Source organism: Gracilinanus agilis, chromosome 4, assembly GCF_016433145.1.
Source record: "Gracilinanus agilis isolate LMUSP501 chromosome 4, AgileGrace, whole genome shotgun sequence".
NCBI lineage: Eukaryota > Metazoa > Chordata > Mammalia > Didelphimorphia > Didelphidae > Gracilinanus > Gracilinanus agilis.
The window spans coordinates 374,754,700-374,773,574 of record NC_058133.1 but is presented as its reverse complement, the minus strand read 5'-3'; the positions used below and the strand labels follow the sequence as shown (position 1 = coordinate 374,773,574).

At 35.2% G+C, this 18,875-nt stretch overlaps 1 non-coding gene across 1 annotated transcript; it reads right to left on the bottom strand.

Moving 5' to 3' along the window:
- Nucleotides 1–2,075: 2,075 nt before the first annotated feature.
- Nucleotides 2,076–2,182, bottom strand: LOC123248169. Its single transcript, XR_006506248.1, has one exon. It is a non-coding gene; the product is annotated as a U6 spliceosomal RNA (small nuclear RNA).
- Between the last annotated feature and the right edge of the window lie 16,693 nt (nt 2,183–18,875).

The window sequence follows — 18,875 nt, the reverse complement described above, 5'->3', positions numbered from 1 at the left end:
AGAGAGAGAGAGAGAGAGAGAGAGAGAGAGAGAGAGAGAGAAAATTATTCTGTTATATAAACACAAATCCAGGCCAATTGAAAATCAGGAGATATAGTAGACACTTCTGTTATAATTGATTAAAGGTACTTTTTAGAGGCTGCTTTTTCAGGTGTGAAGTTCCTTAGTATATAAGACAAAGATTCATATGTATGGCCAACATGTTTACCATTCTCATTTTTCTATTGCTAAAAATTCAATCTCTTCCTGGTTTTTAGCTGCTTCTCAATTTGCATATACTGTTTATAAAAATATTTTTCCAATTACAAAGTATTTATTTTTTCCTCTTTTTTGTCCCTGAAATGATGAAAAAGCCCATCTTTTAATACTATAAGACTAGTCAAGCAGACAACATGCAAAAATGTGTTTCTTATTCCGTACATTAGTCAATTATCTCTCTGCCATGAGATGTCAGCATTTTTATCTTTAATCTTCTGGAATAATAAATAATCATTACATTGATAAGAATTCCTAAGATTGACAAAGTTATTCATTTTTATAATACTGATATTACAGTATAAATTCTCCTGATACTTCTCATTTCATTCTTTCAGTTCATAGAGATCTTCTCAAGTTTCTCTGAAACCATCTGTATCCCATTATATTAAAATACCATAATTTGTTCAACAATTTCATAAATAATGAGTATCCTCTTATTTCCAGTTTTTCCATAATAAAAAGAGATGCTATATATACTTTTTTAGTACACAAGACCTTTTTCTCTTTCTTTGAACCTTTTTGGAATATTGACTTAGTAGTGATAGGGCACACAGAGTTTAATAACTTTGGAGGTCTATTTTCAAATTGATTTCCACAATGGTTGGACCAATTCACCAATCAATAATTCATCAATGTGTGTGTTTTCTTGAAGTTCTTCCAATTTTTTTCTTTTCTTTATTTTTTTTGCCAACTTGCCAATCTGATGGCTGTAAGGTTAGAACTTCAAAATTACTTTAACATTGATTTCTATAATTATTAGTGATTTGAACCTTTTTCATATTGCTACAGATAATTTGGGTTTCTTCCTTTAAGTACTGCTTGTTGCCATCTTGTGATCATTTACCTACTGGAAAACGGCTCTTATTCTTATAAATTTGAGTCAATTCCTTATATACGTTAGAAATAAAATTTTTATCATAGAAATTGCTGTAAATATTCCCCTAATCCCAATTAACTATTTCTCTTCTAATCTTAGCTATATTGAACTTGTTTCTGAAAAACCTTTTAAATTTATGTAATAAAATTTTTACATTTTATTTTCTATGATCTCCATCATTTATTTGGTCATGAAATCTTCCTATGTCCAGAGACATTGTATCTAGATCAATGATGGGCAAGCTATGGCCAGGGGTCCAGATGTGGCCCCCTGAAATGTTCTCTTCGGGTGCACAACATTATTCCTAATCTGACAAATACAATGAGTAGGATACAATACAATGAAACTTTGAAATAGTTGCCTTAGAAACAGATTCTCAGATGAGCATTTTCTTTCCTTTGGCCCCCTCTTTAAAAAGTTTGCCCATTAATGATCTAGATCAGTGGTTCCCAAACTTTTTTGGCCTACCGCCCCCTTTCCAGAAAAAAATATTACTTAGTGCCCCTTGTCACATACTATCAACGGCCCCCTTACAGTTATTCACTGCCCCCAAATGCACCTGTGGCCATCACCGCCTTCTTGGATCTCTGTAACACCCACCAGGGGGCAGTGGCGCCCACTTTGGGAATCACTGATCTAGATGATTCAATAGATAAACTTCTTTACTTGAAGTCAGGAAGCCTGGAGCTTAAATCCACTCTCCACAATTTACCCTAGGCAAGTCACTTAATTGTGTATGCCTCAGTTTCCTCAAATGTAAAATGGGCATTAAACTAGCTCTTATCTTCTAGGGATGTTATAAGCATCAAATAAAATAATATTTTAAAGTTTCTTAGCATGTGATTGGTACATAGTAGGTTTTTAATAAATGATCATTCCTTCTTTGCCTATCCATAGATTTAAAACATAATTCCTTTCTTTTCCTTTCAATTTATTTTTATAAAAAATAGGATACTTCACAATTGTGTTTATTATCCTTTACTGAAGGGCCATGCTAATATTCTCTGTAAATTTTCAGTTTTAGTTTCTATGCTATCCAGTGCGCAAAGGAATTCACTTTCTAGTTAAGGGACGCAACATGCAAAGGTGACTTGCCTAGAATCACACAACCAGTAGGTATGAGAGGCAGAATTTGAAACCAAGTTTTCTTTGCTCCAAGACCAGCTCTTAATCTCCTTTATCAGTGATGGGCAAACTATGGCCCACAGGCCAGATGCAGCCCCCTGAAATGTTCTATCCAGCTGAACAACATTATTCCTAATCTGATGAATACAAGGAATAGGATACAATACAATGAAACTTTGAAATAGTTGCCTTAGAAACAGACTGGGAGATGAGCATTTCCTTTCCTTTGGCCCCCTCTTTAAAAAGCTTGCCCAGCACTGTCCTGTACTATATCCTTTTCCACATAAAAGAAGATTAAGCTGCAGGAATAGAACACATAAGGGAAAGGATATATAGCTGCATTACTGGCTAAATACTTTCTGGTATTAGTTGGCTACTTAACAATCAATTGCACCTTAACTCAGTGATGAATGCAAGCAGTGCTGAAGATAACCTGACAAGAAAAGAGAAATTATCTCCTCTATCATCAAAACTCAATATTTTTCTCACCAAAATTAAGCTAAAGTAATCCACAAAGTCTGTTGTCTCTTGTGAGTTTTTCTTTGTTGGAAGTAGACTTAGCTATGTGCATGTCTGAATTAATGAGTTCTAACTCTATGACAGTTCTTTCAGATGAAAGAAAATCAATCTTTTCTTTCAGTCTTGTTTGTTTGAAATTTTGAATGAATTGATTGGCTTTTTGGTCCATCCAATCAGCCATATGGACAGAATGAATCCATATATTATTTTCCCTTGGTCACTTCTAAGTAACTTTGTTTTCCTCCCAAATGTAGAGAGTATATATATATAGTAGCAGCTAGATGATTCAGAGGCTAAAGTGCTGGACCTGGAGGCAGGAAGACTAAAATTCAAATTTGACCTCATTTACTGTACTAGTTACTTAACCTCTCCATGCCTCATTTTTCTCCTCTGTAAAATAGGAATAATGCATGTCAGTGTTGCTATGAGGATAAAATGAGATAATATTTGCAAAGTGCTTTATAAACTTTAAAACATTTTATAAATGCTACCTGTTATTAATGATAAACATATCACTGGTATTATAAGCTTTAAAACTATGCAGATGTTATATACTTCCTGCATTATAAAAAAAGGTTGCAAATACCATCTTTTCTACAAGAATTTCTTATATAAAAGAGTATTTCAAGTGTCTTTTCTCTGATCATTTGCATTAGACTTCACCATAGGGCATGTGTTTCCCTTTTTAAGGTTCTTCACTATTGAGAACATAAGACTATTATTAACAATATAAGGCACTGTCCTTACTCTGTCTATTTAGGTAACTTCTTGTCTAGAATTGTATTTAAGCTGAACTGCCTCTTTTCCCCTAAGGGAATCGATTTTCAACATTTTAAGATTGTGTCTGCATGGAACCAAAAACAACTGGTCAATGTATCCAGTTAAGAATCTTCTGGAAGCAAGTGTATCACATAACAGAAAAATCATTGAAATGAGAATCACAGAGTTTAGGAATTCTGGAAAGATGGCAGCTTAGACAGAGCAAATCTTAAAACCTCCTCACCCTTTACACACCGAGATAGAAAACAAAGCACTTCAAGAAGAAAGAGAACCAAATCTAACAATAGGACAGAGCAGGGGATCCTATTGCTGGACAGCTCAAGAGGTACATGAAAAAAAGGCTTGAATTCTTGAACTGTTGGATCTGAGAGTATAGAAGGGGAATCCCAGGACCCCTCCCCAACATTTTGTGCAGAGTCTCCAGCAGCCCTTGAAATCCTGGGCAGGTGGGCTCGCACACTGGCCCAGAGAGAGGGCCTTGCTCTTGACTTGAGGAGTTGAACACAGGCACTGGGGAGGTAGCTAGAGGAGAAAGCCAGAGAAACACAGCAAAAACACTTGGAGGATGGCAGCTTAGTTGGAGCAAAACTTCAAACCTATGGCCTTTACCACACTGAGAGAGAGAACAAAGGCCTTTGAGAGGAAAGAAAACCAGGTCTAATAGCAGGACAGAGCAGAGGGACCCTACTGCTGGACAGCTCAGTGAAAACACACCATCTTGTCCCCCTCCTCTTTTTTCTTCTCTCCAGGTTTTAGCCTCAGGGCACATTAAGCAATACAGACTAATCCAGGCTTAATCTCATCAACTTTCCAGGATTTAGCCTCAGGGCACATTAAGCAATACAGACTAATCCAGACTTAATCCCATCAACTGGACATACAAGAAGTTTTCAGAGGGCAGGGAAACTCCAACAACCCTAACTCATACACTGCAGAGAAAGTAAATACAAACCTCCATTGCCAGCTAAGGGAAGATCTTTCATCAAAGCTCTTTAAATGCATCTGATTAAACTAACACAACAGAGAGGGGAAAATGAGTAAACAACAGAAAAAGAGAAAAGAATTTACAATTGACAGCTTCTTTTCAGGAAGTAAAAGAAGAGCAAATGAAATAGAAGAAGAGAAGGAAGCTCCAGCAAATTGCACACAGGCTTTGGAAGACCTCAAAATTCAATTAACTCATGAACTTCAGGAACTCAAAAGGCAATCAAGAGAGGCTAAAGATAATTTGACAAAGGAAATACATGAACTAAAACAGGAAAATAAAGTCCTAAAAGCTAAAATTGACCAGCTTGAAAACAAAGCAAAGAAGGCAAAAGATGATCTACAAAGAAAATCAGACCAGAAGGAGAAGGATGACCAAAAATCCAGGGATGAAATTCAGTCTTTAAAAAATAGAAGTCAGCAACTAGAATCAAATAACTTCATAAGGCAGCAAGAATATAAAACAAAATTTAAAAAATGAAAATTTTGAGGAGAATATGAAATACCTCATTGATACAACCAAAGATCTGGAGAAAAGGTCTCGAAGATACAATTTAAGACTTATTGGTCTATCAGAACATCATGACAAAAAAAAGCCTGGACATCATCTTAATGGAAATTATCCAAGAAAACTGCTCTGACATTCTTGAACATGAGGGAAAAGTGGAAATTGAAAGAATCCACAGATCACCTCCTACATTTAACCCACAACTGACAACTTCCAGGAATATTATAGCCAAATTAAAAAACTACCAGACCAAAGAAAAAATATTACAAGCTGCTCAGAAGAAGTCATTCAGATACAAGGGAACCACAGTTAGGATCTGGCTGTATCTACATTGAAGGACCAGAAGGCATGGAATACAATATTTTGGAAAGCAAGAGAATAGGGTCTATAACCAAGAATCAACTATCCAGCAAACCTGACTATATTTTTTGCAGGGGAAAGAATGGTCATTCAATAAAATTAAAGCATTCATAAAGAAAAAACAGGACTTAAACAGAGAATATTCTGCCCAAACACAGACTCAAAAAAATCACCATGAGGTAATTAATGGGGGGGGATCTTTTCTTTAAGGAACCCAATGAGTTCAATTGATTTGTATCCGTAGAAGAAAAGAAGATATTGGCAAATATTAAAAATTGTTATTACCAAAAGGATAACTAGATGAAGTTTACATAGAGGGAACAGTGACAAACTGTATATGATGAAATGTCAAGATATATATATATATCCACACAAAACTAGAGGGGGAAAAAAGAAGGTAATATTAATAAAAATGGGAAAACAAACAAAAAGGAGTAAATTTATATTCTATAAAGAACCACATGGGCAAACAGGGGAGAAGATTAATACACTGGAAGGGTAAAGAGGTTGGAGAGAAGAAATACTTAACACTTAAGTGCATTGAAATTAACTGAAAGAGGAAAGAATAATCAGATCCATTGGGGCAGAGAATAGATTTGTTCCTTATAGAGAAGTAGAAGGGTAACAAAAGGCCTGGTGGGGAGGGAAGCAACAATAGGGAGGGATGGGGAAGGTAGCTTAAAAAGACCCTAAAGCAGAATAAGAGGGGAATAAGAAGGGAGAGAGGAAAAAGGGAAGTACAATAAGGGAGGATCTGATTAAAAACAAAACACTGGCATAGAAGGAAATTGTGAAAGAAGAGAGGGCAGGACAAGGAGATAGAATCAAAATGTCAGGGAATACACAGTTGACAATTATAACTCTAAATGTGAATGGGATGAACTTGCACATAAAACAGAAGCAAATAGCAGAGTGCATTAGAAACCAAAATCCTACTGTATGTTGTCTACAAGAAATACCCATGAGAAAGGCAGACAAACCCAGAGAAAAAATGAAAGGCTAGAACCAAATCTATTGGGCTTCAACTGAGAAAAAGAAGGCAGAATTTGCAATCATGATTTCTGACAGAGCCAAAGTAAAAATAGATCTCATTAAAAGAGACAGGGAAGGTAATTACATCCTGATAAAAGACAATTTAAACAATGAAGAAATATCAGTACTCATGATGCATGCAACCAATAGTATAGCATCCAGATTTCTAAAGGAGAAGCTAGTGGAGCTCAAGGAAGAAATAGGTAGCAAAACTATACTAGTGGGGGGCCTCAACTTTCCCCTATCAGATCTAGATAAATCAAACCAAAAAAATTAATAAAAAAGAAATGAGAGGTGAATGAAATCCTAGAAAAATTAGAGTTAATAGATATGTGGAGAAAAATAGAGACAAAAATGAATACACCTTCTTTTCAGCAGCACATGGAACATTCACAAAGATTGACCATGAACTAGGGCATAGAAACATGGCAAACAAATGGAAAAAAGCAGAAATAATAAATGCAAACTTATCAGATCATAATGCAATAAAAATAGTTATTAGCAAGGATGCATGGAGAGGCAAACCAAAAATTAATTGGAAATTAAATATGATTCTCTAAAATAAGTTAGTTAAAGAACAAATCATAGACACAATTAATAATTTCATTGAAGACAATGACAATGATGAGACTTCTTACTAAAACCTATAGGATGCAGGCAAAGCAGTTCTAAGGGGAAATTTTATATCATTGAGTGCATATATTCACATATTAGGGAGGGCAGAGGTTAATGAATTGGGCATGCAACATAAAAAACTAGAAAGAGAACAAATGAAAAATCCCCAGATGAAAACTAAATTAGAAACACTAAAAACCAAAGGAGAAATTAATAAAATCATGAGTAAAAGAACTATTGAATTAATAAATAACACTAGAAGCTGGTGTTTTGAAAATACAGATAAAATAGACAAAGTACTGGTCAATCTAATAAAAAAAGGGAAAGAAGAAAACCAAATTAACAGTATCAAAGACAAAAAGGGAGACCTCACCTCTAATGAAGAGGAAATAAAGGCAATCATTAAAAACTATTCTACCCAATTATATGGCAATAAATATAGCAATCTAAGTGAGATGGATGAATATTTACCAAAATATAAATTGCCTAGATTAACAGCAGAAGAAATAAAATACTTAAGTAATCCAATATCAGAAAAACAAATTGAACAAGCCATCAAAGATCTCCCTAAGAAAAAATCGCCAGGGCCTGATGGATTCACAAGTGAATTCTATCAAACATTCAAAGAACAACTAATCCCAATACTATAAAAATTATTTGACACAATAAGCAAAGAAAGAGTCCTATCAAATTCCTTTTCCGACACTAATATGGTACTGATTCCAAAGCCAGGCAGACCAAAAGCAAAGAAAGAAATCTATAGACCAATCTTCCGAATGAACATTGATGAAAAAAATCTTAAATAGAATACTAGCAAAAAAGTCTTCAGTAAGTGATCATGAGGGTTATCCATCATGATCAAGTGGGATTTATACCAGGAATGCAAGGATTGTTCAACATTAGGAAAACCATCCACATAATTGACCATATCAACAAGCTAACAAACAAAAACCACATGATTATCTCAAAAATGCTGAAAAAGCCTTTGACAAAATACAACACCCATTCCTACTGAAAACACTAAAAAGTATAGGTATAGAAGGACCTTTCCTAAAAGTAATAAACAGTATATATCTAAAACCATCCACAAGTATCATATGCAATGGGGATAAATTAGAAGCCTTCCCAATAAGATCAGGTGTGAAACAAGGATGCCCATTATCAACTCTATTATTTAACATTGTATTAGAAACACTAGCAGTAGCAATTAGAGAAGAAAAAGAAATTGAAGGTATTAAAATAGGCAATAAGGAGACTAAGCTATCACTCTTTGCAGATGATATGATGGTCTACTTAAAAAATCCTAGAGAATCAACTAAAAAGCTAGTAGAAATAATCAACAACTTTAGCAAAGTTGCAGGATACAAAATAAATGCACATAAATCATCAGCATTTCTTTATATTTCCAACAAATCACAGCAGCAAGAGTTAGAAAGAGAAACACCATTTTAAAACATGCTAGACCACATAAAATACTTAGGAATCTACTATCTACCTAAACAGACACGGGAATTATATGAACATAACTACAATACACTTTCTAAACAATTAAGACTAGATCTAAACAATTGGAAAATCATTGATTGCTCATGGGTTGGATGAGCTAACCTAATAAAAATTACCATTCTACCCAAATTAATATACTTATTTAGTGCCATACTTATCAAAGTACCAAGAAACATTTTTAGAGAATTGGAAAAAAAATACGTGGGAAGCCAAAAAAAGAAACAGTGTCTCAAATAGTTTAAAATCTGAGACACCTCTTTTGACCCCTTTTGAGATCCAGACCCTTTCTTGTTGAAAAGTATTGTGGCCTTATTGAAAAGCTTTAAGCTCTTAGCAAACCAGTAGTCAAGAGGTTAACATTTTTCCCCTTTGATCAGGAATGCAGCTGCTTGATACAGCCAAGGCCAAAACCTTAGCAGGGGCACTTTGCCCAGATTTAGAGTAAACTGATAAATAACCAGTCAAAATTTAGCCTTGGCCTTGTTCTATTTGGAAGCCATTGAGAATCTTTGTGTTTTGATATGACATAATTTGTAACTTCTGTGCAAATGCCAAGTTTTGGGGGTTCTTTTGTGTGAAGTGAGTCTTGAAATATATATAATAAACTCCATGATCCTGGAGAGACAGCTGGAAGCATGAGCTAAAAGATCTTCCATTTTCTTTACTTCTTATCAACTAAGCTGTCCTTATCAGATTATCTGATATGATAAATAGATCTCTACAAAACTATAACAGTGTTCATTTGGAAGAATAAAAGATCAAGAATATCAAGGGAAATAATGAAAAAAAAAGTGGAAGAAGGTGGCCAGATATTAAACTATACTATAAAGCAGTGGTCATCAAAACAATATGGTACTGGCTAAGAGACAGAAGGGAGGATCAGTGGAATAGACTTGGGTTAAGTGATGTCAACAAGACAGCCTATGATAAACCCAAAGAGCCCAACTTTCGGGACAAAAATCCACTCTTTGACAAAAACTGCTGGGAAAAGTGGAAAACAATATGGGAGGGATTAGGTTTAGATCAACATCTCACAGCCTACACCAAGATAAATTCGGAATGGGTGAAAGACTTGAATATAAAGAAAGAAACTGTAAGTAAATTAAGTGAACACAGAATAGTATATTTGTCAGATCTCTGGGAAAGGAAAGATTTTAAAACCAAGCAAGAGTTAGAAAAAATTACAAAATGTAAAATAAATAATTTTGATTATGTTAAATTAAAAAGTTTTGTATAAACAAAAACAATGCAACCACAACCATAAGGGAAACAGCAAACTGGGAAAAATCTTTATAATAAAAAATTCTGACAGAGGTCCAATTACTCAAATATACAAGGAGCTAAAAATCAAGCCATTCCCCAATTGATAAATGGGCAAGGGATATGAATAGGCAATTTTCAGATAAAGAAATCAAAAGAATCAATAAGGACATGAGAAAATGTTCTTAATATCTAATAATTAGAGAAATGTAAATCAAATCAACTCTGAGGTACCACCTCACACCTAGCAGATTGGCTAAAATGATAGCAGGAGAGAGTAATGAATGTTGGAGGGGATGTGGCAAAATTGGAACATTAATGTACTGCTAGTGGAGTTGCAAATTGATCCAACCATTCTGCATGGCAATTTGGAATTTTGCTCAAATTGCTTTAAAATATTGCCTGCCCTTTGATCAAGCCATACCATTGCTGGGTTTGTACCCCAAAGAGATCAGAGGGAAAAAGACTTGTACAAAAATATTTATAGCTGCTCTTTTTTGTGGTGGCAAAAAACTGGAAAAAGAGTGTATGCCCTTCAATTATGGAATGGCTGAACAAATTGTGGTATATGCTGGTGATGGAATACTATTGGGCTCCAAGGAATAATAAATTGGAGGATTTCCATGTGAACTGGAAAGACCTCCAGGAATTGATGCAGAGTGAAAGGAGCAGAGCCGGAAGAACATTGTACACAGAGATTGATACACTGGTAGAATCGAATGTAATGGATTTCTGTACTAGCAGTAATGCAATGACCGAGGACAATTCTGAGGGACTTATGGAAAAAGAATACTACCCACATTCAGAGGAAGAACTGCAGGAGAAGAAACACAGAAGAAAAGCAACTGCTTGAATACATGGGTTGAGGTGGACATGATTGGGGATGTAAACTCTAAATGACCACCCTAGTGCAATCATCAATAATATGGAAATAAGTCTTGATAGATGACACATGAATAAACCAGTGGAAATGTGTGTTGGCTATGGGGGGGACTTGAAGGAGGGTAAAGAGTAAGAAGATGAATTATGTAACCATGGAAAAAATATTTTTTCTAAAAAATAAAATAAAAAAAGAAAGAAATGAGAATCCCAAAACTTTCCCCTTCTACTAACTTTCCATGTGACTTTTAGCAAGTCTCCAGGCCTCCTCAGTTTCTTCTGAGCATTTTTGGGTTTAGAGTAGATGATCTTTAATGTTCCTTATAATTCTAAGGTCTATCTATACTGCTGTTACTCTTAATAGCAGTATCTATCATAGAAGAAATATACAACACTAATGTCTTTAAACAAAAATCCCTGACTATAAACTTTCAATTTGCTTTGGTTACTAGTGGAGGCAGAAAAGCCTGGGAATGAATAAGAATATAGCAAAGGAATATTTTATTTTAATGAGGTCTAGACAGAATTTAACCAGACTGTTAATTCTAATCAATGCATCCTTTGGCAAATCACTTAATTTCTCTAATTTTCAGTTTCCTTATATGTAAAATGAGGGGGTTTGATTAAATGGTTTTTAAGATCCTTTCTAGTTCTCAAACCTGTGATTCAAGATTTATCTCTATCAAGTGTGTAACACAAATATCTGCAGTAGGGGGCAGTGCTTCTCTAACAAATATTCAGGGAATGGGGTTATGGTGTGGAGAAACTGCACACATGAGAAACACAATGAAATTTCCTATTTCTTTGACTTGTATCTTCTTTTATTTTTATAAAACCTTCAGGACTTAAAAGGCAAAATATTACCCCCTCTCATTCCCAAAACAAATAATTAGTGTAAATCATACAAATAAAAATCCTTTGAGGTTAACAATTCAAAATATGTCCTGTTCACACAGTAGATTTCACACCATGAAATATTAAGCCTCAGCTGAAGGAAGGAATGTGACTTTCTTATTGTCTGTCAAATACTGTATTCTCATAATTCTTATTCACAAAACTTCTCCTAATGCCAATGATAGTGCACAGCTATAAGAGAGCACATCTCCTTATATGGAGAAAACCATGTAATAATCTGGTCAACTTAACTGATACTGAGTTATTCACTTTATTCATCTACTACACATTCATTTCAACTGTTTCTTTCCAGCCACAGGACTTTAAAGGTAACCAGTAGATCTTAGGTTAGAATTTTCTTATGTAATGCCACTTAAAGCAAATATTATGGTTATATCTTCTAGGTAATGCCATCTAAAACACAAAAACATATCTTAATGGATTTTAACATTAAAAAAATAGCCCCCAAGAGTATTTGCCATCTTCTATGAAGATGAAAATCTCCATAGAAAATTTAATTTTTTTAATTTTTAAAATTTTTAAAATTTTTTAGAAAAAATTTTCTATTGTTATATGATTCATGTTCTTGTTCTCTCTCCCTCCACTCCCCCATCCCCCAGTAGCTGATGTACATTTCCACTGGATCCATAGAAAATTTAATGCAGTTATCTACTGCAGGTATATTTTTGGAAGGAGCCTTGAAAGTCCTTAAAGGAATTTGGATTCGATGCAAAAAACAATTGTCCCTGTATATTCCAAATAAGAACGTCAAATGGTTCAGTCTGATCCAGTATAATTCAATCTGGCTCAATACAAAATAATTCAATTTAGTAAAATTTTTGAAGCACTTTCTCTATGTAAGGCATAATACTAGATTCTGGAGACATAAAATAATAATAATAAAAAAGGTATAGCCTCTGCTATAAATCAGCTTATGTTCTCTTGGAGTGGAGTAAGAATGAGAATATGACAAGGACCCAAGAAAAATTCTTTCAAGAAAGCTGTCCTCTCAAAGCTATGTGTAAGCTTGAATGATGGAGGAAGAGAGGGAAAGGACTAAATTACAGAAAGACCTTGACAAGGATCGCATGACAAACAGGCACAGATGGAATACAACTTAGGTGTTTGGTTGGAATATCTCATTAATAAGGTCACAGATTCATTGCAATATTGGGGATTAAGGGTTCATATCCATCGCCAGAGAACACATCCCAAATCAGGCCACCTCCCGGTAAATGTATGTCATTTGTGATATCAGGAGTTCGAGTAATAAAGATGAAAGAAAATAGTGCAAATTCATTTGAATTATTGGAGAAAAGAAGCACACAGGCTATAGAAGGTGAGTCAAATTCATTGTTTTCATTATTATTTTATCCGATGACTGGACTAGGAATTCTTTACATTCCAGTTACTAGAAGAATGGCTGTGAATCTGGATTCCCTATTTCCATCTAGCATTAATCATGTTATATATTTTTTTGTCATATGACTCTACTTCCACATAAATAGGAGGGTTTACTCCAGGGCTTCTAAAGTATGTGCCTGACTTTCCCCCCACCTTCTTTCTTTCCCTATCAGGACGATGAAAACAGCAACTAATTTGGGTATCTTTGAATGTGTAGCTAATTAGTATGCGGCTGAACATCAGCAGTGTGCTGCCTGCAATATATATTAGTGTCTCAGCCACTTTCCCAAGCATTAATAAGCGTTTTAATATTTTATAAGCCAAGCTCTAAATTATGGAAAATAAATCTGAATACTATTAATACCCAATGGGGTACACGAGAATGAAGGGGAGGTACAAAATCTTCTGCAGCTGAGTATTAAACTCAGAGGGAAATGATACTTTTTACTGGATCCTCGAGACTACAGTGAAGCTTAAGCAAAGGTTTGGAGTTTCCAAAAAGACATGCTGAGCTCAAGGGTATATTTGAACATTACTGAAAAGGATAAAAAAAAATAATCATGCTTGATTCAGCTTGTTGGCACATCAAAGATGAGCTATTGCAGATAGCTGTGGAAAATCATAAGGTCTGACTAATTTTTGTTTTAATCCATCACATGTCTGGATCTTCTTTGAGCTTTAATGCCATATCACTACTTCCAATCATTTTGACAAGTGCTGGGGAGGAGGGCAACATATGGACAAGGAAACACTCTAGCATTCATTTGTTTCTAAATCTTTGGCAGGCTGTGATGACACTTCTTCACTCATCTTCCCTGACTGCTTTACTTTCAAATACCTACTTATGCAAGTATCTGCTTGAATCAGGCTGAGAACAGTTCAGATCAATGAGTTGGAACTGAATATATGAGTGCCTGCAAGAGAACTCAAGTTTTGGAAGACATGAAGCTCAGTGCAAGTATTCACAAATTCTGATGAATGAGAGCTGATCTCTCATCTGTCCTCAATCTTAAATAAATACAGTACATCAAATAATCTGACCACTCTTTAGTTGGACCTCTCTATCCCTCTTCCAACAAAGAATTATAATTTAAAAAATTAGAACAATATTCTAAAAGAAAAGTAGAAACATTAACTACACAGAGAGGATATTTAAAAAAAATTCATTGGCCTTGTACTGTACCTATAGAGAATAATTGTATGTTTTACTATTTTACAGTGGTACCTTGATATACAAGCACTTTAAGTCACAAGCAATTTGAGATATGAGCAGTCATGATCAGAGTTTTTTGCTGTAAGTCATGAGCGGATAGTTGAATCATGAGTTTCTGCCCATGAGAGGAGCCCAAGGTGGATGAGGTAATCAGTATAAGTGAGATTAAGGAAATGTTGAAGATTTGGGAAAAAAAATTAAATAGTTTATTGAAAAGACAAACCCACAAAAAATTGCAACAGGTCCTATATTGGAGCTGCATAACAACACTCTCACACATTATTGAAATGTTCTGAAAGGGAGGAAGAAACAAACTTCCACAGAAAGGTTTTTGTTGAACAGGCCTCTAAGTGATATGGAGGAAAGTGTGGCAAAACAGCCAAAATTTAATGAAGAAAATGAAGATAATTAAGTAAAGTAAAGAAAATAAAATAGTAATTAAGTTTAGCAATAAAGTTACATATCTTAAGTAATGTGTAAGGTCGATTTTGCATTTAAATGTAGCATTAGGTGTGTCCAGAGTAAGTTATGTTAAGTGATAGCCCACAGAATGAAAACCTTCTCCACCAGCATCTTTACCTGACCTTGAAGGTAAATAAAATTTTGTAAGCAAGTTTATTTCTTTACATTCTTTCTTATTATATCATTATGCTGTCTTATTGCTCTCCCTCTTTCCTTTTTCTCTCAGTCTCTCTCCATCTCTTCCTATTTCTCTCTCCCTCTCTTTTTCGTTCTTCCTCTCTCTCCCTTCCTTTTCTTCTCTTTCTTTGATCTTGTCTTGTCTTCTTCTGTCTCTGGGTATCTTTGTCCATCTCTCTGTCTCTCCTTTTTCTTTCTTTCTCCGTTCTTTCCTCTCTATCTCTCTGCCTGTTTCTTTCTGTCTTTCTCTCTCTTCTGCTCTCCTGCTTTTAGTGTTAATTTATATAAAAGAAGTGCCTGACCTTTTGATTATGTACATCAATCTGTATAAGAAAAGAACCATCCATAATAATATTTATCAAATTTATAAATCACCTGGAGAACTTTATAGGTAATATTAACAGAACCTCAACATCTCTTATGGATGTGTGCCTTTAGATGTAGACAGTATACCTGTATGGTACAAAATGAAGAGCTGTCAAGCTTCCACATTTGATTGAGTAAACTAATTCTCTTTCTAGTTCAAAGAGAAATTCTTATATTTTCCAAGCTGAATAGAACCATTCCTTGCCCTTCCTGTTGTCATTTAAATCACTTTACACCTCAGTGATTGCTCCTGTCTGGGGCAAATTCATCTTCTTTGGTTTGGGGAAAATGTACCCAAGAACCAAACCTAGCACAGTTTTCTTTAAGTCAAATTAATTGACTCAGTCAATTCAAATTAAGTCACATTTGTTGGGCACCCATAAAAGCAGAAAAGCACCTTAAATCACAGATCCAGATAGAGAGATAAATAAAGGATAGGATCATATGATTTAAAATGGAAAAAAAAAAGTCTTATGGATCATTCATTTCATAGGTAGAAAACTGAGGCTTAGGGAAATTATAAGTTCCTTAAGGTTTTATACACACACACATATACACACACATACGCACATGCATGCATATACACTGGCACACACAAACATGGTGGGTAGAAAAGTCAGGCTCTGAACTGAGGTCCTGAGTCTCTAAATCCAGTTCTGTGTCTTTTTTATCTGATCATCTGGGAGTTTGCATTCTAATAGAGAAAAATGATTTTCACATATGTCTGTCCTTGAGAATGGAATATAACAACTACTATAGGAGAAGTGTAATCAAGAGCTACGCGAGCACAGGAGTAGGAAAGATGACTTACAACTATAAGGTTTGAGGAAAATTTAATGGAATGGATGGATGGATGGATATGTGCATAAATGAAAGAATAAATTAATAAATTAATGAAAAAGTATTTATTAAACAACATTTTATCAGTCAAATGCTGTGCTAGGCACTAAAAATATGAATGCAAAAATAAAGCAGTTCTTGATTTAAGAAGCTTGAATTTTGATAGGGAGATTGAACAATAGCATAGTAGTATCCAGGGTAAAAGTTTCGGTCTGGGATTCACATGGATTATGAGTGGAGACATAGGGCAGAGACAATAGTCATACCCTTCATAATAAAAATGGTAGTACTGATTTTATTAAAATTCCTACAGAAAGAAATAGAAGGCAGAAGGTGGGGGTATATTTGGGTGGTAGGGTCAATAATAAGATGTCTAGGTAGACCTCAGTTTTGTGGTGGATGACTAGGTGAGAGAGAATGTTTGGGCTGGGTCTTGAAAAGTGAACAAAGTTTTAACAGATGGTGACAGGAAGGAGGTCATTCTAGGCAGAGCAAACAGGTTAGAACTGAAGAACTAAGTGCCTAAAATATTTTTCATATTTATTTATTTAAAACCCTTATCTTTCATCTTAGAAGCAATACTGTGTATTGGTTTCAAGACAGGAGGGTAGTAAGGGCTAGGTAATGGGGGTTAAGTGATTTGCCCAGGGTCACACAACTCAGAAATGTCTGAGGTCAAATTTGAACCCAGGACCTCCCATCTCTGGGCCTGGCTTTCAATCTGCTGAGGCATCCAGCTACCCCCAAAATCTCTGCTTTTAAGAATCCAAATTCTAGTTGAGGGAGATACACCCTATAACCACTGGGAAAAAGAGATCCTCATGTTAATATTAAGAAAAAGTGGTCTTGGAACAAGTGAAAATAATTCCCACATTGCCTATTGGTGTCTTATCACAGGCTGTGCCAATGTAGAATTAGGTTGGGATCATTGAAGGAAGAGATTTGAATAGATTTCTGGACTTGGAATCAGGAAGACTTGGATTTAAGCTTTGCCTCTGGCAAGTACATTTAACCTCTAAGTGTCCCAATGCAGAGTTGTTACTCTACATTAGTGAAGGTAGTTTCTATGCTAGGAATTCCTCAGACCAAAGGAATCACAGATTCAGTTAATCTGTTAGCAAGCATTTATTAAGCAACTCATATGTGTAGGACACCAACAAAAGGGCCAAGGAAGAAAAAAAAAGGTATAAACACAATTTCTGCCCTGAAGGAATTCATATTCTCTTGATGGAGACAATATGCAAACAACTATGTACAAGCAAGACAAATACAATATAAATGGGAGATAATTGCAAATAAAAGCTACTGTGGGGTAGTGAGTGGAAGAAGAATGGGAAAGGCTTCTTAGGGAAAATGGGTTTTGATTTGGATCTTGAAGGAAATGACAGAAATCAGAAGGCAGAGTTAAAAGAGGGAGAGTTTTCTGGGTATGGGGGGGACCAGTGAAAATGTAGGGAAGCAAAAGACAAAGCCTTTCTGCACAAGGAACACTCTCCCCCAAATCACAAAGGCCATGGCTTGCTTTCTTGTATAAAGGTATCATATTTAATATGTCATGAAAAAGGTTTATGGATTCAGATGTGAAGTTGATTTTTTCATCTTATGATGCTTGTCATGCGTGAAATATACTGATTAGTTGACAAGGGCATTGTTAATGTAAGATTAAACATTAATATTCAAATACTTCAACTATTATATTTTATAAAGTTTATTAATAATAACTTGAAGTAAGGGAAGAAAAGCCAAAAGAAAAAGCCTGAGCAAAGCCAACTTTCCTAGGTGCCCAGGCAGGAAGAGAGAGAGGGCAGCGTTATACATAACTTATAAACAATATGCAAGCACACAAAGTGGGGTTGAAAGAGGAAAGGGATGTTGGGAGATGTAGTCCAAAGGTACAAAATTTCTCTTTATGCACTATTGAGACCTGGATTTTGATTCAGGTTAGTTTTGGCGGCTGAGATTCTCTCTTCTACTTTCTGAAATAGAGCTATTCAGGCACAGCCATTAGGAGCAGGCAGTGGACAGCTCCCTAGAGCAGTAGAAGAACAAAATCTTACCTGCTCTAAGTGATGGCTTTCCATAACAACAAGGCCTGGCCTTCTTAGTATCAGCTGAGAAACCTATCCAGAAGGGACAAAAATGTCAAATAGGAGGCAGGGACATTAACGTTATTGATTTAAAAAAATATGGATAAAGGTGTCCAAGCTCCGGGCACCGGTTGGTCTAGAAGACCTCTGAGGGTCATTCCAACTCAGCCTCCATGATTTTCATAGAAGCATAGATCTGGAAGGGACCTCAGAAATCTATTGTAGTTTACCCCTCTCATTTTACAACTGAGGATACTGAGGCAGAGAGAGGTTAGATGGCTTGCCAAAACCATTCATGCAGTAAATGATAAAGGCAATATTTGAATTTAGTTTCTCTTACTCCAAAAACAGTGTTCTATCCTCTCTTTGCCTTTTCCAAAGTGTTTTATAATAATTTAGTGAGGAATCAATCATTTGTTAGAAAGAGAAATCAATGGTATCCATCAGGTAATATTTATATTATTCAGGTAATCAGATTATTTGCCTAATTTGCCTAGTTCCATTACTGCTCCTTGTCATCTAATGGTACAGTGAAAGAATGTTCTGATTAGATTGCTGGGCAGAGAGAAAGTAAAGGTGATCAGGTCCTGAATATTAAAAAATAATTCATTGAGAATGTATGAGAGGAAAACCAAACCAAAACAAAAATGCATTGAAGAAACTCTACCAAAGATAAACATGGCCTTATTGATAATTTTGAGGTGGATTCTGTCAGCATTTCAATTTAAT